This window comes from Lepisma saccharinum, chromosome 1 (genome assembly GCF_977018435.1).
Source record: "Lepisma saccharinum chromosome 1, izLepSacc3.1, whole genome shotgun sequence".
In the NCBI taxonomy this organism is placed as follows: domain Eukaryota; kingdom Metazoa; phylum Arthropoda; class Insecta; order Zygentoma; family Lepismatidae; genus Lepisma; species Lepisma saccharinum.
The window spans coordinates 204,381,917-204,408,167 of NC_139229.1; the positions used below are offsets into that span (position 1 = coordinate 204,381,917).

General features: G+C 38.3%; 1 protein-coding gene and 1 long non-coding RNA gene across 4 annotated transcripts in view; one reads left to right on the plus strand and one right to left on the minus strand.

Annotated features, from left to right (window-relative positions):
• LOC145978400 (netrin receptor UNC5C-like) overlaps nucleotides 1–26,251 on the plus strand; it is a 546,350-nt gene that overhangs the window by 128,902 nt on the left and 391,197 nt on the right. The window lies entirely within an intron of this gene.
• LOC145991301 (uncharacterized) lies at nucleotides 18,580–26,087 on the minus strand. The gene is made up of 3 exons (XR_014442040.1): nucleotides 26,000–26,087; nucleotides 23,547–23,640; nucleotides 18,580–18,637 (listed from the first exon to the last, which is right to left on the minus strand). It is a non-coding gene; the product is annotated as an uncharacterized LOC145991301 (long non-coding RNA).

Here is a 26,251-nt window from a genome sequence, read left to right on the forward strand (position 1 = left end):
GGAGACGCTAAGAACCCCTGAGGAAGGGTGATCATAATCATCCGACTCCCCTTCAGCCGATGAATGCCAATCTTGTGTGCTTCGTACCTAATTTCTCGCGCAATGGAGTTCATCGAGGCTTGACGAATGGGGACTCGAAGCAAGTGGCTTGTGAAGACTTCCCCGAATATGCAAAGGACAGGAGGAACAGGTGGAAATGCAGTGGGGGGACGCCCTTCCACGCGACTCCCGTCTCTCCTACGCCCGACCTGCCGTTCTGCCATATTGCATTTTTCTCCCAAGGGAGAGTGGGGTGACTCCCCGAATGATGGGGGGATTTCAAAAGGCATCAGAATGATTTTTGAGAATCTCCTGTTATTAAGAGTGGGAGAGTTTCTTGGAATCGTCGCGACTGAAAGAGCAACGAAGTCCTTGCCTCATCTGAATCTTCTGGGAATTTTCCCCAGTCTCATGTTTCCTGATTACTATTGTACTCCAAATAAATGAGGACTGGTACTGAAAACCCTCATACGACCTTCTACATTGTCCCGAGGCTGAGAATAGGACTATAATTTGATCAAGATTTCTCTAAACTTTACCTCTGAAAGTACTTTCTCCAAACTTTTGTTATGATTGGTCAAATGCAGGGTTGTTCAAGCTTCAGGAACACATAAATTATAATGGGTTCTATTGGGTTGCGCAACAAGACCCGAACCTTTTTTCACGCAGAATTTAAATTCGGTCCAAGTAGCATATGTTGCATATTGTTTCATTTCAATACGGAGCTTGAACCGGATTTAAATTGATCCGGAAAAAAGGTTCCTAGACCAGTGGCGTCGCGTGCTGTTCACATACGGGTGTTCACAATATTTTTTTTATACTGAATGGAGATTTACTCCTCTCCCTTGTAACTTCATCTTCAATTGAAAAAGTAGGAAAAACAGTTCAACTTATTTTCAACTATTCCCCACAAAAATCACGCTATATTTGAAGTAATACATTTTTTTTATTCAATTAACACCCTTTTAATTACGCAATTTACAATTAGTAATGGTTAGTGCAACCTAATTAGTATAACATGCAATCTCAGGTATGTACCATGCAAGACTACCATACTTCGCAATCTACTTTCTATTACACCGACCATATGTTAACCAACCACATTCATTCAGCATTGAAAGCACGTGCATCGTTAGCGGGACAGAGGGGAGGACGCGTCCAGTCCAGAAAAAAAATATTTTGTATGTAAGATATTTGGGAATTATACAGAATGACCTCGCCCCGCCCACAATAACTCGGTTGGGATGCTTATGATTGACGTATCAGTCAATGTGACATTCCATATGTTCCTTCTTCCCTCGTGTTTCGTATTTTCCCTCCTAGCATCATTTTGCCATGGTTCAGACAGATTGATTTTTGACCATTTAATGCAAGGGTTCTCAAATTTCTTTGCATCACGGGGCCCTTAGCGTTTCAAGATTTTTCCGCGGCGCCCAGAATGTAGCCCTCTCTAACACTTGCATCAGTCAGTTACTTGTAAGATTGCATGCCTTAAGTTAAAAATTAAACACGTATTTCAAATTCAGAAACATTTCATATGTAAAAATGTACTAAATAAGCACATATTTGAAACATCCATAGCACTGACTAACAATTCAGTGAAAATATTGGAACATTTCGCAGCGCCCCTGCGCCCCTCAGGATGCCGCGGCACACTCTTATTATTAACATATTTACCCGTCGTTGCCTTCTAATCGAGGGGTCCTCGGTTCGATACCCGTGGAGGAACTTAGTTATTCGAATCCCACTTAAAACTGTAGGTCCAGTCCCGATTAGTCTTACTGAGCATAAATTGGACTTAAAACACCAAAAAAATCAATCAAACATATTTACCATCCTTGATCTTATGCATTGCTATGTGCAAATGGTAACAAACGCCCAGAATGTGTCCTTTGCCCATCCATGCTTCGAGTGAATTGTTCAATTACAAGAACTGTCCGATGAAAAAAGAATAACAATTCTCTTTTAGATATATTAAAATATTTTTTAAATGTATCTATTACAAACAAGACTACTTACTGATTTGTCCGAATAAGTGGCCAAAGAACACACTCTAAATATGCATTTTCAATTATACATTTGCACTTGAACTCCCTCCTGAAGGATAACCGGCCGAAGCCTATAATTGAGCTCTAGATATTACACAGAAAAAAATAAAATTCTCACTGTGGGTCGAGTAATTGAACGCCACACACCGACGCACAATGCACTTAATAATGATATCAAGAGAAACTAAATTCTACATTATGCTGGCACTTACCTTTATAGAGGATACAGTTCCTTTAGTAATTTCTGTTGCAACCACTGTGGTGAATTTTACTTGTATTCTACCTCTTGTACAATGTAGAGGTCCGGCTGGTGAGGGCCCATCCTTTTTACTTCAGTTCGTTCTGCTTCGCTCATTCGCGAAAATGGAGTTTCTTTCAAACTCCTAACAGTATTCATAGTGTACAAAACACAACACTACACTACACACACACACACGCACGCACGTCTGAAAGCCAATGCACATAAGGTCACCCAACCGCTTGCCAATAGATATCGCGCTCTCCAACAGTCGACACCACTCTAACCGCGTTTTGCCGGTTGCCGCCAAAGAGCATGGCCGTATTTAGAGGGGGGGTTTCTAGGGTTCAAACCCCCCCCCCCCCGAAACTTCTGACATGTTGGATTAGTGGAAGTTCAGAAACCAAAATCTGTAACAAATTTTCAATTTTTTTTTCGAAGCATCACAAAAATACAAGGAGACAATGTTGAAACGATCGAGCTAGAATTTTCATACATTTGGAATTCTGAAAGTTGAGTGAAACAGGATTTATTCTCAGAATCGTACCCAACCCGCGACCCCTCCATTTTCACTTCTGCTGTCATCTTTCCAGTGTTGCTCCTGCGTCACAAGGAATATAGACTGAAGATTCCCTTATGATTGTCCCAAAATTCCCTTTCCAGCTTTTAAATTTCCTGTCCGATAAAGTTGAAAATCCCCCTTGATAGGAGTTCAAACCTAGGATATCCAGTTTCGTAGCGCTACGTTCGCGATTGAGGTTACAATCCATGCACCAGGCTAAGTTTTTAAAAAGAATAACTGCTTCCACACTTTTCAAAATTCCAAAAATGTAATATTAAAGTTAAACAACAAAAACTTTATGACTAAAATTTCCATCTAACTTTTAAAGCTTTTTCTTAAAGGTGTCTAAAGTTTAATGACGAAGTATAATAATTCTACATTTCAGTACACACTGTATGAAACGTAAAAAAACAAAAAGAAACTTGTGCTGGATATTCACTCATCTGCTGGATTGAGTAAGCCCCCCTCAAGGATATAACAATAATATAATAATAATAATTATTAGTATTATTATGTAATAAAATTGTTTTATTATTATGAAATTTTAATGATTATTGTACAATTATTGTTATTATTTCTATTATTCAAATTTCTGGCGACGCCCATGGGAACAATTATGAATGAACCCCCCCCCCCCCGAAACTTTTTCCTGCCTACGGCCGTGCCAAAGAGCATAGGCTTTTTATTGCCCCGCAAAAGGAAGGGAACTTGACCTTTCCAAAATTAACGTGTCCCTTGCAGGTCTCCCACAGCAACAGTGTTGCCAACAACTGAAACGCAGAAGTTGCTAAATTTTCAACATGCGCTAAAAGTTGCTGAATCAAATTTACTGGTGAAAAATGCAAAATATATTTTTAAAAAGTGCTGTAAAGAACAACTTACATCAGGTTTATTCCAACCAATAAATTAAATTTCAATGTTTGTGCGTTTATATGTACATTAAAAAAAATACTTAATTTCAAATGAGAATTTATGCATATTTCATTTTAACTTTCTAACTTCAAGGAAGAAAATATTATGTGTAGCAAAAATGCATCTCTAGTATTCTGAAAGTTATATTTTGTTCTTCACAATAAGCATATTCCAATAACGTAGAGAATAGTAAAAATAATTTACTAACATCAATTAAATTTTTTTACGGTAACAGCTATTTAGGCCTAGGACTCCATACTATTCTGAGTATAGTTACCATAAAAATGCGCGTTCAATTGATGTAAATGTAGTCGGCACTTTCCTTTGCAATTTAATTCGGTGAGAGTTCTTCTTTTTTTTTTGCATTAAAAACGTCGATTACTAAAAAAAAGTTGCACAGTCTGAATGGCCCTTAGCCGCACATGCGCAAATCATATAAACCTTGAAAGATATGTAACTCCTGCAGACTAGTTTCTAAAGAAAAGTCGCTCGTCACTATTCCGTGAACTTTAGCGCCCACTGGAATTTAAAATCCGCCAGGTTTAGCGACTTCACACTAAAGTTTGCAACTATGTAGTGCAGCCCGTCTCGAGTCCCCCTAGGCATGCCTTGTATATGCTGCACTCTGGTGCCGAATGCAAGAAGTATTGCCGCTTGAAAATCCGGGCTCCCAGCACCATATGTTCGCACAGACCAGTGAACACTTCAGCGGTATAGTGGCCAACAGCCCGTTAGCTGCCAGTTCACAACACACAACACAGCAATTGTGTTCATCGCAACCGTGCAACACAGGAGTCAGTGTTACCAACTATCTAAAAAAGTTATCAGACGTGAAAGACGTCAACTCCGAGTAAATTGTGTGTGTATATTCGAACATCAAAAAAGTATTTTTTTCAATTAAATATATGTGTGTGTGTGTGCATTTAATATGTACGTAATTTAAAACATATACATGAGTGTTCACGTGCTCATGCGAACATTATCACGCGACGCGCCTGTCCTAGACCTAATTGTAATACTTTACAGATAAAAAGGTTCTTTACGGTCCAGAACCCATTTACGCTTTGCTGATTTTTCTCCTAGACCGGAATTGAATTTATTTAAAATCCCTGAACCTTTAACAACCCTGGTTAAAATCCCGACAAGAAACACGTTTACCGTTGACCCCCCTAATCCTTGGCTCCTCCTACTCCTAAAACACTCACTGTTTTACAGAGGTTTTATTGGCACACTGTAGCACAAGTGATGTTTGTTCTTGAGACTCCAAAGCTGGAGAATCATAACTCAACCAAGATAAGAAGAAGAACCCCTCAAACTCGGAAACTAAAGTGCTCAGTCATTTGTTTTCTCCTCTTGCTCCCCACTCGCCTGTGTACGAATGTTCCCGTGTTACCACATGTATAACTTCCTTCCCTTGCCTTCATGACGATACAAACACTTGGCAGTGAGTAAAGCTGACGATGATGTGTTGTGTGTCCCTTCATTAATTATCACTGTTTCTCATCCTCGCGAGTAGTGGAAAGTTGCAGAAAAGCAACGTTATACAAAAAAAATAAAAAATGAAAATAGTGTATTTAGAATGGCATATATATTCGTGTTCTATAACTCGAGACTGATACATAAAATATGATCTCATGATCACATTTAATCATGAGAGTGGGCCTTGTCAGTCGTAAGGTCATCGCCTTGTAATTAAGTGGTCGTAGGTTCGATACCCGATGGAGGCACACAGTGGTTCTGTTTGGATCTCACGTAAACTGTACATCCAATCCCGATTACCATTTTTGTACATAAAATGGATACAAAACACAAACAAATCATCAGGATTTTCGCAACATTGTTTTCCTCTGGAAACTTTCCCGTCAACTTTTCCTATCAACCCCAGTAGTTACATTACTCTGGATATACAGTTTCCTACATTCGTGCATGTAGCTTTTAAGTGAAATTTATTTATTCTATACGTATATTCCCGACTCGAAACGATATAGGAGTTTTAATACGTGATCGGTCGCGCTCGCTTCAGTCACGCCGTCTGTCGCTGGTGAGCGCGGCGCTTTCCCTTGCTTTTCAGGTACATTTTACCGCATTTTAATTTAAAAAAAAAATGTACTTCAAATGATCTGTTTATTATACCCCTTCTTCTTCATTACATTTTTGTTTCAAAATGTTCTCAAGCAGCGTAATATAGCTATCGTCGAAGCGAACAGCTCTGTAAAAAAGAAAACGTATGTTCCTCAAAATTGGCATGAAATAAGCTGGAAATAAGCATCTGTGCTCCATAAATCTGATAAAATCACTTAGACACTTGTCGTATTTTCTATTAACACGACAAAAAACATACAGGTACGAAAGCTCACTAGAAACAGTGTAGATTTGTTGACTAAATAAGGCACAAATTTAAACTTAAAAGAAATAATTAAAAAATGGAACGTAATCGGCCGCCGGTGAGCTCGCTCGGACAATACTCCTTCCACAACAATGGTCTTTCTCACACTTCCATTTACTACATCTCATTGAAATGTGATCAGATCACTCGCGACCCTCTAAAAGTCAGCTAGAGAGCACCACAGGTCAATGTTTTGAATACTTTTAAAATAGCACGTCCTTAAAATTGAAAGTGAGCGCTCATACGCTACCGATCGCGGGTTGCACTTTGAGATAAAACTAAGAATGGAGGGAACTTTTCATGCAGTTCTTCTCACATCAGAATCTGAGGATTTACTTCAGTCCTCAGCATCTACCTGATTGCTGAAAGTTGAAAAGAAAATATGAAAACACCTCATCAATTACGGTGTGAAATTATTTAGCGAATTGGTGAGCTCAAAGAAAAAAAAAAGTAAGAATGTCCTTTGTTCAAGAAAATCGCGCACAAAAGCAGCTTTCTGACTCGACGCACTGACTACGATCACTAGCCAGAGCGGTCATGCATAGATAAGCGGTTTCAATGAGTTCAGGCTTGTAGGGCCGCTTTTCCGACATTCCCAAGCGAGAGGTTAATATCGAAATAAATTGATCATACCCGCATGTGCGCAAGGTCTACAAAAAGCAGATAGGGGAGATATACATAGATAGGCGTTCACAAACCAAATTGTTTTTTGTGAATCCATCGTTGACACCGAGATTGGAAGCATCTACCTTCCGTTCTTTTTTTTGTGTTCGAGTTGTGTTTGCTCTCTCCGTGCTGTGTCAATTTGTCATTAGGAGTCCTTGGCGCGGAAATATGAGCGTACATGATACGATGCGCTCGGCGTCACGTGGCTGGTCGGCGCCACTCGATCACGCTGAACAGGATCAATCGGAAAACAATTGACGGTCGCTTCCTTTCTGGATATTTTGTTTGCATTTTCCGATACTCATTTCGGCTTTATCGTGTCCTCCCCTCCCTATTCTCTCCATAGCAACTATTGGTTTTTCAGTCCTCCAAATACAACAGGTATTACACGCAAAAGAGTTCTAATTTAACGTGATTTTTTTTTGTTGTTTGTTCATTTCCTGTATGAGAGGGGGAGTGAATGTTAAAAGGAAATCTATGTATGTTGTATTATTTGCAGAGGTTTTTAGGCACGTCAGAACGTGTTCTACTCGTCAACTCTCATTGGATATGCGAAAATATATTCCATCATAAGCAGAAACATAATTTCAAATCTTATTTCGCTATATTTCCAGTGCATTTATCACCCTCGGGTCTTTATGGAAATTATTTGCACATAGCTTTTCTTTTAGTTTCGGGATGAGAGAAGTCAGAAGGTGCAAAATGCGTGTAACAAAATATAAATATAAAACCAGTGTGCATATTTTTAGTGATTATGTGATTTTTTTTACTATTATTACTTGTGTAATATATTTTGTTCTTGTAGTTATAGTCTGTGATATGAAGTGAACATGAGTGTGTATTGTATATGTTTCGTGAAGAGTAAGAGGATTAGAGATGACAATATTGGAAGTTAAAAGGAATGTGAAGAAACTATGTTTTCTACAGATTATCTATTGGAAGAAGAAACTTTAATTCTTGTAAAGAAATTTGAAAAATTTTATCCAAAGTAAATATGCATCATTCACTTCGAGATGCACATGTATTTTGCAAATCCTGTCCTTTTTCTGTCTTTTGAAGACATTTTCAAGATTTCTTAATTCTCTCAATCTGCGGACAGCATCAGTAATTGCAACAGCACCTTTTTGGGGCAACATTCCACATCTATGCTTTTTGAATCCGCTTCCTAATACAGGGTGGTTACTCACCGGGAATTCCTTGAATTCCGGGACTTATGCGTGAATTCTATGTGAATTTTTCTCCGTAGACGGGAAAAATTACAACTTTTATGAATCCAAATCACATTTAGTTTATTCATATTTATAAATGCCCTAAGACAATTTTTTTCACATTTTGCTTTTAGTTTTATAGAGGAAGGAAAAGAAAAGATAGCTGCGTGGAAAATAAATCAAAATTATCTCAATCTCTTTGCTTCGTTAGTGTCCTCTGCGGAAAAATAAACTATCTGACAGACGGAACATTATTGGAAGATAATATAATATCTTGAATTTGATTAGGTTTTGATTTTCAAATTCTTATGCAATGGACATTTTCGTAGATTAGTATATCATGTAACATTTGTGACTTATGGTTTTAGATGTATTTGGAGTCTGAGTATGTGAAATTGCAAATGTAAACTTCGCACCTCAAATTAAATATTTTATGTACACACACACACACACACACACACACAACCCCATATATATATATATATATATATATATAAATATATATATATATATTTATATATATATATATATATAATTTAATTATATGCACACACACACACGGTATAATGGAGTTCTATTAGAATTTTTGGATAAATGTGAGTCGCACAGACCCTTTGTATTGTTAATATACTGTATTTGTGTGTGAATGTGTGTTTGTGGGGTGAGAGTAAACAAGGCTGAAATAGAGAAAACATCTTTGAATTTTTGGAAAGTTTGCCTTGCAAACCCGGAATTATACTTGAATTTTATCAAGGTCCTAAAGTGGTCACCCTTTAATACAGTAGTACTTCGCGTTGATTGACACTCCCTTCTGTAAATTCAGGAAAAATAATACCCTTCCGATTTCCCAAAAATCGAAAAGCAAAACGTTTCCAGAGGACTGCTACATCCTGGCCTTCTTTGGGATCGGGGACGAGAGATGCTTCTACTGTTTCCTCGGCGTCATAATGACGTATTCAAGACTTGTTCATGGTGACTACAGCTGTAGTCATGGAATAAAATACTTGCAAGATAGTCGTCACACACTGAAGAAACAGAAACTATCACAGAGGCGCTCGGCTTTCTTCACCACAACACTTTCGCCAATATATCAAGTTAAAACATACACACACACAGACACCTCCCCCAACACACACACACAAAAAGAGATGTTAACGTTATACAGGGTGGCCCAAATAAAACTATACCAAAAACAAAGGTGGTAATAAGCCAGTTTTTTATCATCAGAATGTTTTTGTAGTGTTGTGAAGAGACTCCCTGAGTGACGTGTTTTGATTTATTCTTTAAAAATTTTCGAGAGTTTCAAAGTCTCAGCTGCAGTGCGATATTACACACCAGTTTAGGTTCAAGCTACATTCCAAAACTTTCTGACAAAAACCCGACATGTGCCGCCTCTATGCGGACAATGCCACTTCCAACATTTAATCTGGGCAGTGAAGCGTGTGCCATTCTTGTGACTCCATTTGCCCAAGTTTTAACATGTAAGTTACAGATGTACATGATCAAACATACTGACACCCTTTTCGATTCGTTGGGTATAGTTTTGTTTGGTCCACCCAGCAGTTGGAATGTTTGGAATGTAAAGCAAGGATCTAATGACACAATGAGATAATAATGATTAAGGAAACATGGGCTGGAGTAAAAACTTTCTGGACGCCCTCTCCTGTCTGCAACTAAGATTGCGTGCTGAAAACTGTCATCGGTGCAAAAACTTCCGACCACCAACAACGCACTAGGACTGTCCTTCAGACAAAGCTGGTGCTTGTCTGTTTTCTCCACTTGCAGCGACCTCAGACATAAAATCGTTGTCTATATTTACGTATTTATGTGCAATAAAGTGCGCTCGCTAATATCGGAGCTGCACCAGGGTAAAACACTTGACATTTTTTTGCGTGTATTTAACGGCGGCCCTATTGTGTTTGCCTTTCTCCGAACGAGATTACGCCGGCTTTTTTTGTGCGTGTGCGTGTGTGAAAGAGAGAGCGAGAGCGAGTGACCTTGCACCGAGACGAACTAGTTTGTTCGGCTGCATTCTCTCCTCTTCATTAGCTTTGCCCTTTTTTGTGGCTAATCAATCTCGTTGGTGTCTCGAATGTGCTTAGTGCCGAGGAATTCCGAATGCTCTCGTTTGCATCCTCTGTGTCTTATTCACAGGTTATAAGGTCACAATAATTGAATACATGATCGTTTCTGTACAGTGGTGCAAGAACTGGGATTCATTGTACCCCCTAAATCCTTTCATCTGAATTGTACTCCTTCTTTAATAAATTGACAGACGTAAGATGATGTCTTCTCGTTTTTAGTACTTAAACGTCAAGAGTCTCTTTATCTGTTCCATAATTGTATATGTTTTATTGCCATAGCCATAAAATTGTAAGGTAAAGGTAAATAGTTCCCCGTGCATATAGCAACGTGCCATGAAGGCACATTAAGGGGATGTGGGGTAGGACCATTTTAGAGGTGATGTGATCAGCACCACGCTCCAGTCACGTTTACCCCCCCCCCCCCAGGTACCCATTGATTTGAGGCTAAACATAAAATTGTTAAAAAATAATAATGTTTTTTGGGAATATCGCTTCTTTATTGGTAGTACAAGATTATGTAGATTTAACTTTAAAAACTTGAACCCGTGTGGCGCGTACTAAAATGAAATGTGTGAATTACATATAAGCTCTTGTATAAAGTGTAAGGGGTGACTTTGTGAGAAGGCACCCAAAGTCAACCTCACGTCCACGTAGTACGCCGCGGGACTGCAGTGTTGCAGGCCAACGAAGCTCTGGCGTCTGAACTCACAGTCAGTAAAATACTTTGTGGGGTTTTGTGTTGTGTTCTCCCCATTTATGTTTGTGACTGCTTCTTCATCAATTTCATCTCGATCTTCGCGATTAGCCCAAAATGGAAGAAAAGCGAAGTAAAATAAAACAACTCTTTATTTAATATTTTTATAGTAATGTTAAGTTTATTTACTGAGAATGTATTAGTTCAACTTTCTTGTGTACGACTATTGTAAATGTTTGTTTTATGTCCACTTTATGCTCGGAGAGGCCATTCGGCACTGGACCTGTAACTTAAAGTGGGATCCAAACCACTATGCACCACCTGTTTAATGTAACAGATCAGTTATATGATTAAGAAAAACCTAAAATTCAAAATCCAGGAAGTAAAATGTCATCAAGTATGTAAATGTAGGCTTCAACCAGTTCCTCACAAACTCTGAATGACAACAACAAAGACAGTAGAAACTGGAGCCTCCAACCTCCACAGGAGATGAATGAGAGTAACCCTACCTCCTTCAGTGCGAGTGCATTTATATAAACTCGATAGTAAAACGGGATGAAGGCTCTTGTTAGCACACGCCCTCGAGTCCGTCATGCCAGGATTTCACCGAACAATGGCCGTGTCTACCATTTCACACGCGTTTGCCTCCGGCCACGAGGTTCCTATCGCCAACATATATCAAGTTCATGCTTTTTGGACTCCAGCGGCTCTCCGTGTCTTTCATCCACGCTCCTCCAGGGCGCCCTCGCGTTCATTGATGATGACTGCGGACGCAAGGCCATCATCAAAAACGCATTATCGGTTACGAGAAGACTTGGCAACAATGCGGATGGACCCTGCCATGTTTTTCGGTCCCTTTTCCAGAATTCCATTATCCCCTTCTGGAGGCGCTCCAGTCCTCGCCGCCTCTTCCCTGCGGGTCACCTGTGGTTCCGAGGAAGCTGTTCACCTCTGATTGGTCATTCGCTTGAAACCTGTCTTGTTCCCCAAAAGCTTTTCCATGTTTTTCTCGCGTCGTTTTCCACAGTCTACAAAGGTTTCCAAACGGTTTCGACAGAAAAGTACTTACGAAATGATAATTTACAAACACCACTCTATTCGTTTCTGAAAGTAAAGGTAACAACTGAATGCGAACGAAATATAGTGGTTCAGAAACTGTAAGTTTTCAGAAGATCTCTAGAGCACTGAGATCTTTAGGCACCATACTGGATAATCAAGTACAGTGGCGGCTCTTATGGGGGCGCAGTTCCCCTTCCCACCCCCCACACACTTTTGACCACTTTGTCTTGTCTACCAAGAAAGGAAAACTGTCCTTGCCCTCAAGTTTTGGCACCCAGTCACCGCTACTGCTGAAGTACGTTATATTTCCAATATTGGTCGTAAATATTATTGCATTTTTCTGGGGCGCTGGGTTCGTATAGCAGTTCAAATCTGTTTAAACCGTAGGTCCTGTCTCGATTAGCCTATTTGTGCATAATGTGGTCCTGAAGAACGAACTTTGAGTTCCATCTCATGTACATATTTTTGGCAGAGTAACGTAATTTCGAAGTATATGCACTGTAAGGATGCATTTCATTAATTTCCAAAGGTACTGCTGTATATAGTGTTTATGTAGAATTTCATGCTATGCGTATTAATACACTGTATTTACATTCTGCATGAGAGAAACCATGTGATTTGAGTATTAGAAGCTCGTCCTAAGTCCACTTTTGTGCACGTGTAGGTTAATTAGGACTGGACCTACAGTAAAGTGGAACCTGAACAACCGAATTGTGCCTCCCTTCGGATATCGAACCTGAGATCGCGGTTTGGTTCCTGCACAAAGTTTGAATTCTTTGCACAGAATGTGATAATTTACACACCACTGTGCTCAGAAATTATTTATGTTGCTCCTTGGCAATTTTAGCACCTCTCTCTAATCAGTTTTACCATCAAAATTATCCCTTCCTTCTATCAGTGATGCATTTTGTTGCGCCTACAAATCTTCTTGACATAATATTAGTAGAGTGAATAGAGAATGATTCTGAATAAATATTATATCAACAACAAATGACCCAGTTATTGGGCATGGATTGTATCGATTTTGGTCCATTTTATAGGGAGGTGGCAGCACTGCGCGGGAAAACATCTCCCTTTCATTTCTCCATTCTCCGAAGCAACAACCCACGATTTTAGCGCTGTCACTAGCACAGGCCCACCTGGTAAGCCGGTCATTGTTTGGCGGCAAACGATGAAGTGCCTGTCCGAATGTCGGCCATTGTTCCCGAAGAACAGGCCAGCATCATCCTATAGAAATACCAGTGTGCTTCTGGATTCGTCCGCTGCGCGATTGTGTCCCCCTACTCCTCCCCTTTCCCCCCCTCGGAACCCGCCATAGCCTCATAAAAAGAGAGTGGCGGTGCGCATGTGGAAAACAATAACACCTGCAGTTGTGGATAATAGGATTACAAAGGGGTCGCCCGCTTTTCAAAGGCTTCGCGAGCGTTATTTCATGGCCCTCGACACTGCCAAACGAACTCTGCAATGGTCCACAACATGTCGAGGATTGTCCACTCATTATAGGCAGCGGCTTTCAAGTGGTCAGATGCACGGGTTTCATAATAGTACGGTGCGTCATATTCCGGATTCGACACGATTGAGCATTTCGAAAGCCTAGAGCCAAAGCATTCCTCCACTGACTTGACGATTAAAAAATGTCTAATGTGCATGTGCGTAAAGCCGTGGTACAGTTAGGGGTAGTTGAATAGCCAGTTATCTCCTTAGTGCCACTGCCATGTCTCTTTGATAGTCGGTGGGTGCTTCGATACCCGTCGTCTCTTGTTTTCCATCTCCACCTCCTATAGTGCTGCTGCTTATTCAAATAGGTTCTCATTGTTGTCAATATTGAATATCCCACCCAGGAATTTAACAACTTTCACACTATGCGTAGACAATCCAGGAAAGACCAACACTTTTACATAACTCGCGTAAACAACCAGGCCTATTGTGTAATCGATACTACATTGGAGTTGTCGTTAAAACAGGTGTCCATGAACAGCGCAGAACGGTTACTTTGACAAAATCCTGTTTCCCTGCTGGCTGCTTCGGGAAGGGGCCTAATTGGTTGTTTGACCGCAAGTTCCTTCGTAGGTAAACGTAGCAACAGAGGGTCGATCAGTGCCATGAAGGCGGTCCCCGGGCCGGGTGAAACGCCGACTGCACTGTAGGGCTTTTCGATTTCAAGATGGCGGTTGTGATTACTTGACAAGCTTGAAAGATTCCGACTGCTTTAGAGAATACATATCGAAGGCACCAGTGTTAAGATCATTTAAGCGGTGTAGAGGAAATTGGTTCGAACTCCAAGCACGTAAGATTTAGGCAAGGTCCATCCCTCCCGTATTCTCTTCAGGAGGAGTTATGCAGACTCTTGTTGGGCAAAAGATAGATCAAGATTGGCCCTGGTTCAGACTAGGGGATGGGCACAATTCAAATACAAATGGTAGTACGGCAGCGTGGAAAGTCTATTACATGGTGAAGAGGGGACGAAATGTCAAATTCTCTTCCGGTGTAAACAAAAATATAGACAAGAAAATAAATATATTAGGGAACAGATGAATCTAAAATCTATACAAAGAAGATGGCGACGAGGAGAAGAGGAGGAAATATGACACGTCTTGACAAATAGAGTAAAATAGTTGAAAATGAGTCAACAAAGGTTTTATTAAAACTACTAAAAACAATTATTTAATAAATTATTGATAACAGTAAATGTGTAGTGAAAGCTAGAAAAGAATAAGGTGCTAATAATGCGCTCGTAAGTAAACTAAGATGAAGGTGTGGTAAAGAGGATGTGGTAAAGAGGAGGAGAAATAATAAAAACACACCAGAATTGTAAAATGTGTACAGCTGGAAAGGCCCATATTTAAATAACTTCTAAATTCTCTTCAGTAATATGCGAACGCGGACGGTGGTCTACCCAACCTTATTACACCATGAAATGATTGTCTGGCCAACGGTCAGTGCACTTCAGACGAATATTAACTTCACTTTGAACAATGCATTTTTTCAGCACCAGGCACACCAGGGTTCTTCTATTTCAGTTTTGGTATTTTACGATGCTTTTCTACCTTTATGGTTAATCGCAACGATAAGATGGGACAAAGATTGTGACATCCATGCTTTACCCAGGATTCGAACTTGTTTGCCTTGGGCTCGTGGCGCATCACGCTCACGACTCCTCCATAGAGAGTGGCTTGCTTATTCTTTTTCGAGACGGGAGATAGATTTCTAGAAGGTATCAATCACGACACAACAGTCTTTTAAAGCCTGCTAATATACACTGGTTACATATACAGCCACGCAAATTTACTGTGACGTCTTCTGTTGCCTTTACTTCTGTACACCTCTTGTGTACTTCTGCCTAATTTCATTCATTTCTTGTCCTCAGGAGGGTTGGAACCCTAAACTTTCATATCACTGAACCAAGGAAAGCAAGAACTTCCGCGCTACCCAACTCCATTTACTTACTTGTTAGCAAATAGTCTCCATCAGCTGTTGATACAAGCAGCAATAACCCGCCCAGGAGAATAATATTACGGAAACAAAACGATGGGGTGAGTGGCGAGAGTGGTTGTTTACCAAGGCGGCAGATCGATGCGAGAGACCTCCTGCGGGAGCATCCTGCATTAATCAATAGCATTTAAAGGGAGAAATGTTTCTCAGGGCATGAAAATTTCAACTTTGTTCCTTGAAGCAGGTTAACAAAGCTTCCGTGTTTCCCTTCTGCCAGATGCTAAATGGGAATTGTGGAAGTTTGTGTCTAAGGGATGTTGAGTTGGTAAGACGTTTCGTTACATATACAACAGCAGTAGAGTTGGTATGAGGTCTCATTGCATGCAGTTCGTACAATCACGAAAATGTAAATACCTAAACGAATTACGTATAAACCTATGAAGAGATAAGTTTTGAAATTTTGATCCTCCCTCGCTTGTTCGATCTCGAAATTTGTCCCTGGCATGGATAGGCTGATCGAAGAGCACACCATTATGTCATGTACTTCAGTTTTTGTTTTAAGTCCACTTTATGCACAGATAGAGCAATCGGGACTGGACCTACAGTTAAAAGTGGGATCCGAACCATTATGTGCCTCTACCGGGTATCGAACTCGGGATCCCTTGATTACAAGGTGACGACGTTAATGTCTTACAGATTTTTTTCTTAATGCATATTCCTTTTGGTTTTTATTTGGAAGTGTTGAAAATACTGTGTACTTCAATATTTATTCAGTATCTAAAGGAATTGTTCATAGTGAAATTCCTAGATGGCATTTAACAAATAGGTTAAAAGGCATGTCACGTGGCCATACATTTGTCAAATGTAATGCAATTATGGCTCCATTTCAAGTTATTTCAACACAATTTTTATTCATATATAAATAATGCTAAACAAGGCTCATCGTTTCTCAAGCTATGAGACGCGAAGTCGGGCTGGATTTTTTTTTACTGTGTCTTAAAAACCTATTAGGTCATCGAGAGATGCGGTGATGACCAAGCAAAATAATAAAAATATTGAATTTTATATATATTTTAGAGAAGCAGTAAAAATAATATGTCAGAATACTCGCATATTTGTGCGAAATAAGCCAAGCGACAGCATGAAACAGCTGGAAATACGCAAGAGATTCGCTAATCTTACCGCATCGAAATGAGGCCCCAGTAGGCCTACTACCCATACAGCACAACATGGTTTCAGATATGTTACGGATACGTAACTCTTGAAACATTGTAACATTGCAGCAACATTGCGAAACATTACTGTGATGTTTCAGGTATGTTTCAGCAATGTAAAAATGTCCGCGAATCTAACATAACATTCGTAATGTTACAGAAACATGTCAGTGCAACATTACAGAAACGTGTCAATGTAACATTGCAGAAACATGTCAGTGTAACATTACAGATACATTTCCGTACAGTTTTGTGATATTTCAGTTACATTACAGTGATATTATTTCACATTATTGTTATATTGAATGGAATCAGTACTGTATTCATAAATGGCATATTTGAGGGGGGTTTGGGGTTAAACCCCCTTCAAAAATTATTACAATATTTACTTGTAAATAATTTCCTGAAAATAGAATTCACAGTATTTCTTTTAAAATCAAGTATTGTGATGCTGTGAAAGTGCCAGAGGTCTTGGGTTTGAAACCTCATTAGGCATGATGATTAATATTTATTTTATCTCCCATCAATTGACCACATATCTCAATTAATCTAGTCAGGAGAAAAAGTGCATAAAATTGCCGATTATGCATTCGTTCATGTCAGACAAAGCTAGAGTTAAAAAAAAAAAAACTTTAGACACCTCAAAAGAAAATATGAAACATTAAATTGGTAATCATCATTAATACCTTCAATTGTTTACTAAGGAATAGAGTTTTACATGCAATAACAAAGCTGTTTGTGGTTTGCTGTGACACGTCACAAGGAAGGTTGGATTGAGGGTGATGTTATCAGCATCATGCTCCAGTCACTTTTCGCCCACTTTATCAATTGATGATAGACTGGAAGCATGTAAACATTTTACTAAATATTAAAATTTACTTTGTGCATTGTGTCACTTTACGATGAAAAATCTGGTACAATAAGGTATATTCTATATATTAATTACAAAAGAATGAACAGATAATTTGAGCATATCATCCCAAATAAAAATTCAAAATTAATGTAACAGTTAAACTGCAAACTTGCATGTTTGTAATTTACCACCACCTTGTACATAGCTATTGTGAATTATTTACACCATTTAGATTCTAATAATATTGGTTTTGAAACATGCATTATTCTGGAAACATCTGAGATACCTTATTGGATACTTTCTGGAGATCATGCAGAGTGACCTACAAGTTACCTGAATTGGCAGTCTATACATTTGATAAGAATATCCTACATACTTACATAATTGGAGAAATTGACCACAAAGTTGGCAACCGTTAAGTATGCCGTGCCACCCCAAGGTCTGCGGAGCCATGGATTATTATTATTAAAAGAATCAGTAAAAAATAAAAACTTGGAAAACTATCAGTTCACAAGAAAAAAGAGCAAAATGGACACAAGCTAAACTTGGGCAATTTTTGGGAACTAACAATATAAATAAGAATTGAACAATAACAGCAAATCAAAGTTTAAAAATTGATTAAATGTGTTTTGACATTCTCTATAATCTTGAAAATGTGCAGTATCAGAGGTTGTGCTTGCCAGTCAGAATTATCAATGCTATTACTGTTTCTTGTGAGAAATTTCCATTGTCTTGTTGCTTCAAAGATGTTCTACGATTTCCTACATTACCATTTCTTCATGAAAACAATTTTACATAGATTTCCTAACTTATACCAAAACATTTCAAAATGAGAACATGCAAGACATGATTTTTGAATGATTTATATTATATCTTTCATTGACTTTCAAATGGTTGTGCTAGGCTAGGTTCGTCAGTTTCAGAATACACTGTGAGAAATATAAATAAGAACCTTGCAGTGAAGGGATCCCAAGTTCAATACCATGTGAAGGCACATTGCACAGTGGTTGGAATCCCACTTTAAATTGCAGGTCTACTCCCGATTAGCCTATCTGCACATTAAGTAGACTTCAAACAACAATTCACACATGAAACAAATATAAAAGGATAAGTATTATCAAAGGAATATATATTTTTTCACAAAAGAGTCTTTATTTTTTTGTCTAAATACATTTTTTTGTTCCGTTGAAATTTCTGCAGACCACACTCAGACAGCCTCAGTGGAACAACATTCAGTTTTACCTGTAAAGAGAATAATGTCATGTAACATCAATTCTGAATTAGCATTCTGTGGGCAGAAATATCATTTAAAGAAACAAAATTTTGCATAAGGTCATTCCACATCAGACATCAGTTCAACCAGACCACGGTACCCATAATCTGAAATTTTCATGAAACTCGGCACATTTAATAATACTTTCATGGTGGTGAGAAACCATAGTTTTTCGGTCTAAGTTGTTCAGTAATTCCTCTTTCTTCCATTACCAAAGCCTCCAAGTGTGAGCTGCACTGTACTGGAAGAAAAATTCTAGCTCCCTTACAAATTATTCAAACTTCTTTGAAATTTCACAACATTACCAAAATAATAGAAAGAAAATATGACAACGTATCACATTTACATTTTTGTACACCAATAAATTAGTAAAATATTACCAGATTTTAGGGCAAAAACAATGTTTACTACAATTTCGATTTTTCTTAGGTTTGATATATCATCTATCTAGCCCAGAAATAAAATAGATTTTGATTCATTCCTCCTCTGCTTTTTTTTAATGACTACCGGCTTTTATACTTTTCACATTAACTCTTAAGAATCTAGATATCATTGAAGCACATTTTTTGGAGTACAAAATTTTAAATAGCGTTTTCATGGATGCCAGGAACGCAGGGCATGGAAGGAAAAGCCAAACTGGTGCCTTACTACTGGACCACCAGATCCACTTGGCAATTGGACAATATCTTCACTACTTGAGAAGCGGTTGGAAAACTATGAAGTGCTTTTTGTTGAAAATGGCTGGCTAGTGCATGCTAGTACCTTGGTATATCAGTAGCTATAATGTGCTCAAACACTACACAAAGTCTCATCCTAAACCGAGGGATCAAATCTAAAAATTGTACTACAAGTTACATTCCTCGTTAATTTTATTCCATGTATTAAAAAGTTATAGTAGTATTCAACTACTTTTTAAGATGTGTCTTTGTCATAGTAAATGTAAATAAACTAATATTAGTAATTATAAAGGTAAGAACAAAACATTCATGTTTGACCACAGGATGTTTTCAGGTAGGGCCAAGCACTGATTTTTTTTTCAAAAGGGAGGGGGGAGGCATATTTTCTCCATAATAGTGTCACTCCCTGAAAGAAACACAGTCAATTCAAAGTTATCATATTTCTGCAATATCCTTTTAATAATTCATTCAAATGACTGTTACTGAAATAAAATTATATGGGTGAAGTATGAAATTTTAAGGTGACACCTTCCTGGCATCCATGAAAACCTTATTTAAAATTGTATACTCCAAAAATTGATTCTGTGATATCTAGATTCTTAGAGATAATTTGAAAACTATAAAATGTGATATACTTTTTTTAAAAAATCACAGAAGGAATGAAAACACCATCAATTTTATTTCTGTGTAAGTTAGATTATATATATGAAACTTTACTTTAAAAATATTTGAGTTAGTGTTGCAACTTTCCCTTTAAAAAAATCGAAATTCTAGTAAACCTTGCTTTTGGGCCAAAACCAGGTAATATTTTACTAATATACTGGAATATGAATGTCACATTTTTCTCTGAAATCTATATTCTTCGGTTAACGTTGTGAAATCTCAAAACACATTATATAATTTGAAGAGCGACAGAATTTTTTTCTTCTAGGACACTGCAGCTCGCACTGGAAAGTTTGGGAATGGAATAAAAGAAAAGGAATAACTAAAAGTTGAAGGGGTCATAATTCAAGGTAAATACCAAAAAAAATCATGTGGTTTCTCACCACAATGAAAGATGAAATGTGCTGAGTTTCATTAAAATTGAGGATCATAAGTTCTCAAACCCCTTTTGTTGGTAGAAACCCTCCAATGGTGGTTGTATGACCATTTTAGAAAAAAAAGTAAAGGTAAAGTGCTCCCCTGTGCTTAGCACTACGCCATGAAGGCGTATAGGGGGTGTGGGGGTAACGCCCCACACTTTCTTGATCCGGTCGTGAGTGGGGGTGATGTGATCAGCATCACGCCCCTGACCGCATTTACCCCCCAGGGTTTCCCCCAGGTACCCATGTTATTCGACGCTGGGTGGGCGCCGGGGCCGCTTCCATCGTTAGAAAAGTTCCCGGATTTGAACCGGCCGGGGATCGAACCCGGGACCTTGAGCATGGTAGTCAGACGCGTTACCGACTGAGCCACCGCGGCCACTTCCATTTTAGAAAAAAACAACCTTATTAGTACATGTTTCTAGATATCAGAAACAATGTTCAAAAATATTTATTGTCTTTATTTCTCCTGGAACATCCTTTTTCCAACATTACAAAGGTGTTTTTTTCTCATGTAGCAAATTACGGAAACCTTAATATCTCAAAAATCAGTAAAGCTAGAGACCTAAAACAAAATTCATTCTGTAGTTAATGAATCATACTTTCTATGTTATTCAAGTATGTTTTGCTCAAAATTGCATCCTAAGAACAAAAATTAAGGTGGTAATTTGGGTAACAAGACAGTGCCCACGGTGGCTCAGTTGGTAACGCGTCTGACTACCATGCTAAAGGTCCCGGGTTCGATCCCCGGCCGGTTCAAATCCGGGAACTTTTCTATACTGCGTTTGTTACAACCTGTCCCGGTTCCCGCGCTAGTTGCTCCCTGTCTTTTCTCGGTGCTGGGGAAAGTCAAAGCCAGGCAGCCAATTAAAATACGCAACGTCGCAACAGCGTCTACGTAAGCGCCTCTCTTCTGGCTTTCATTCGCTCCTCGCTGCCCAGCAGACGATTTTTTCCTCGTTTCTCATTGGCACCGAAACTGTTGAGCGCTCCCTAGCGCGGGAAGCGGGACAGGTTCTACCAAATGCGGTATAACGGTGGAAGCAGCCCCGGCCCCCTCCCAGCGTCGAATAACATGGGTACCGGGGGTAAACCCCGGGGGGTAAAGGCAGTCAGGGGCGTGATGCTGATCACATCACCCCCACTCACGACCGGGTCAAGAAACATGGCCATTTATGGAATTTTGACAGTTTCGGTTTTAAATATCTCAGATGGGTCCTTTTGAAAAATTCTGAAATTTGGCATGGAGGAAGCCCTGCATGAACCTAACTCACAGTAAAAATCTCAACTTTTAGACTCAACTTGTTTGGTAAATATGACATAACATATGCGATCTAATTTGTGACATTGGTGTGTAATGTTAAGCCACATGTATACCTAGAATAATGAATGAAGCATTTCCTTTTTCTTTTTTAAAGTTGGGCTTAAAAAATCAGAAAATATAGTAATAGGATTTTAATAGTTGACTTACCAGAAATTAAAATTACAAGGTATGACAATTGAAGATCTGTGAAATCCGTCAACTTCTACATGAGCAAAAAAAGTCACGGGCAATTGTTGGAAAAATGGCTGGCCCAGGAGAACTAAATACAATATTTTTTTGGGATATTGTTCTTAATATCTACAAACATGTACCAACATTTGTACTAAAAATGATTTTTTTTTCTAAAATGGTCATGCAACCAATTACTTGGTTGGTTTGACATGGAATGACCCAGAATTGACATGAAACTATCCTTGAGTAAAATAAAAGCAAGCCATATATTTGAACTTCTGCAACCCATATCTGTTCTACAGGGCTACAAAATATTTTTACATTTCAGTCTTAATAAATACATTGTGTGTTTGTTTGTTGCAGCCAACTGATAAGAGGACATGATAGAAATATGAGCAAAAGCATTCTTATGCCTCGCTAGGGCTTCTAACCAAAGGCCACTTTTTATTAACCAAAAATACCTTTGTTCATCACAGTTTAAGACAGAATATCGCACAAATTTCCATGGAGTGGTTAGCACATTGCACTGCAATGATAGGGGTTCCAGGTTAGAATCCCAGCATGGCCGTCGCTGAACTGCATCCATGAATAAAGAATTTCTAATAATAATAATAATCTTTACAATTAACAAAAATGTGGCAGAAAAGTAAAGTAATATAAACCAAATCAATCAATCATCACCGGCGGTCGGTAGATAGGCCTTGGTCCTCACGGGCTGTTGTGCCACGGGTTATTACTATTTGGAAAATAAGTTTGCATTTCATTTCATTTTACGAAAAGAAAGAAAATAAGGTATGACTGAAGACGACCGGACCCCTCTCAGATTTTCTTCATATTTGGCATACTTACTAATTTGAGGCCTGCTAATGATGAATCTGAAGTTAAAATTTGTCGGAAACGTCTGGAAATTGCAAAATAATTGTGAATTATTGACGCTAGCCCCACAAACCATTGACGTGTGGTTAGGTTAGGCAAACATAGTTAAAATTTCATGTCGTGGTAGTATCAGGATCTAGCAATTGCAAAATAATTGCGATCCATTGACATGTGGTTAGGTTAGTTTCAGTTAGGTTAGGCAAACATAGTTAAAATTTGGTGTCGTGGTAGTAACAGGAATATATATATTTTGCTTGTGAAACAAAAAAATTTTGCAAAAATCGACGGTTACCAGCCCGAAAACTAATGCCTTATTTTAGCTTATTTTGCAATTCTAGACGTTTCCGACAACTTTTAACTTTAGATTCGTGATTTGGAGGCCTCAATTAGAGAGTATGCCAAATATGAAGAAAATCTGAGAGGGGTCCGGTCATCTTCAATCGTTCGGAAAATAACTACTGTGTTTACACTTGGCAAATATGGGTGGGGGGAGAGTTTTGCTAAGATTTCTTGCTATCTTTGACTTTACATGAATATTGTGGCTAGTGGCAGATATAAAAAAGGTGCTGATGCCATCACTGTACATTATGGAGTATATAATGGGAGATTACACTTTGAAACAAGCACAATAATGAATCTAGCAATGTGTAATTTCTACATGTTAATTTGGATCATCAACATAATGTTTTTTATGACTCCTTGAGCTAAAAAAATACAAATTAGCCCATCACAGAACGTTATTACTTACTTGTTTTCTCTGTCTAGCCAAGTTTGTCCTGCACAAGCCACAACATCAGACACCTCTTGCTCTTTAGTATTTGGCTGGTGTTGGCAAACAGTGCCTAGAAGAAAAAAATCATAAATTGTATAAGGAATAATTCATTTGTATGCAAACTGAAATGCAAAATTTTCCATAATTTGAACCCGTTGACTAAGCAAGTAGAAAATATTGCATTTCACATAAACTACTTATAAAATTACAGAACAGTAAAATAAAACATTCTAGAAGTCTGACAATACTTCCAGTGCCTGCATAAGATACCATACTGCTACACCAACACAAAATATAAAATGAGTGAAACATGCTGCTTATCCATTGCTGATTAACATGTATCTCTCATAACTAATAAAGAAGTACTAAAAAAGGTTCTAGCTGAATCACCTGGCAAAGCTAGTCACTCTATTATAATATACACTGTGTCCAGTCATGGCATGTGTCACTTTCAGAGGATTGCAGTCATTTAAACCAGTACCACATCTACTTTGTTTACAATTGCACTTCAATGTACATGGGCTATTTATTATTGAAGGGTTTAGCCACCAAATGAGAGCTGAACTAGTAAGAATTGAGTTTCAGAAGTAATTTAAAATTTGGCTGTAACTATTTTCACCAAGTGGTGAGAATACTCATGGAACTCTTTCACCAGGTTGTGAGAATAGCAGGAAGTACTGAAGACCAGAAATCACATTATAAGGTGTTGGAAGGGTAATGGTTCCGAATGTTTAATGATTTTTTTCAGTTTCATAGGAAGATTAAGTATTGCAAAATTGTAGAATTTATTGTTACAATAAATTTGAACCCTAGTGAAAGTAATTACCACTGTTTGGAATTTCAAAGTGCAACTCATTAGCAAATAAATAAAATCACGAAAAAAGTACCTTACGCAAGCATTTGTCGACAAGGCATTTTTCATTTGGAACACTTAGAGCTATAAATGGCCCACCCAACCTAACCACAAAAGCATTTAGAGGCGTTTTTTGAAAACTAAAGAGCCCTAAACCTTACTTGCCTAACTTTATTAAGAAACCCCTTTGCATCATGCACACATGGCAGTAGTAGTCCGTAATCAAGATGGTAGTAAACAAATGGCTGATTGCAATTGAGAAGTACATGTAAGTGAAACATTAATCTCAAAGCAAAAACACAGAAAGTGATTGCTATAACTCTGAAGTACATGTGTAAACAGACATTGAACCATGAAAAAAATGCCTGTGTACCATAATGAAATTGTAATTAAACAATTGGAACTAGGACCAAACCATTTATGAATGTAATATTATCTTCATCACGTGATACACTAGTCCATACACGATACATTTTTCCAACTGCATGGTGTGGAGGTAAAAAAGTAATGATCGCCTGCATGTAAACACACACCAATGTAATCTTTATACCCACCAATAACTAAAGAATGTGTGTGACAGTGTAACAGGCCAGGTCAGGTCAGAGATTATTCGCATGCACAGATTAAAACCTGGTGAAACAACTCTAAGCTAGCTTCACTAGTCACTCTGTCAAAATTTTACTTAGGTGGATGCTGTATATTCCATATTTAGATCAAATTCTGATTACATAAGTTTACAATAATGTGACAATTATATTTTGAAGCAATGTAATCACAGAGTTGGGAAAAGTATTTCTTGTGTGCATTGCTGATTTAAGGTAAATTATCGCAATCACAAACACAAAAATTAGCAAATAAATTTTAAAAAAAATATTGTTTCTGTTACTTGTTCTTTCACCCACTTCAAGCTGTGGTAATTGTAATGCAGCAACATTTCATTGCGTCCTGTAAAATTAGAATCTGAATTATAGGAGCACCATGTAAATCATGCTGTGATCTTCAGTAGTAGCCTGTTCGCTAAGACTCGAGCTACAATCCACACAGCTAAAAAAAAATTGCACGTGACAATGCTGCAGCCTTCGATTTACGTATCGAAATCGCAGAATGAATTTGTAGAAACGTATTTCTTATTAGATAAAAACTACTAACGTAACAACGTACGTAGTTCAAAGTATTCTACGCTTCTTCACTATGCACAGGGAGGTGAGAAACTTTTTTAAGAGGGCAAGTTTTGTACAAAATGAGGAAGGTGGTAATTATAATGTAACCGAAAAATGATACATTTTCAGCAACAAGTACTTTCCGTCTCTTCCATTCAATCTATTTTCGGTATACTATAAATGTGCACTGCTTATAGGTAAGCACTTTATTCCCTGTTATTTTAGTTTCATGAGGTGCGAGAAGTTGCTTCTTCACATCATGTATTTTCAATTAAACAAACAAGACGAAATACTTCTTTAAACACTGGTTTGATAACGCCTGCCTTGTTTCCACTCACGTTCTCACACACGTTACGCAACACAGATTAAGTATAACACAATTAAACACACTTTGGTATTAATAATATTCAACTTACCACTCAATAAACAACATTATTCTTCATAAGATGTGCACGACTCCCGGTTAGCATTGAACGTAAACACAACATGGCCGCCTCAGAAAATTTCCCGGATGGCCGATGATGACTGAATCCAACGTTGCAATGTCTCCTAGACGTTCCAGAAACTAGACAATGAAACGATAACATTGCAATGTTTCAGAAACAAAACTGGGACTTCATGTGATGCTTTCTGTAACGTCAACGCGAAACCAGAATGTTAGAAACGTA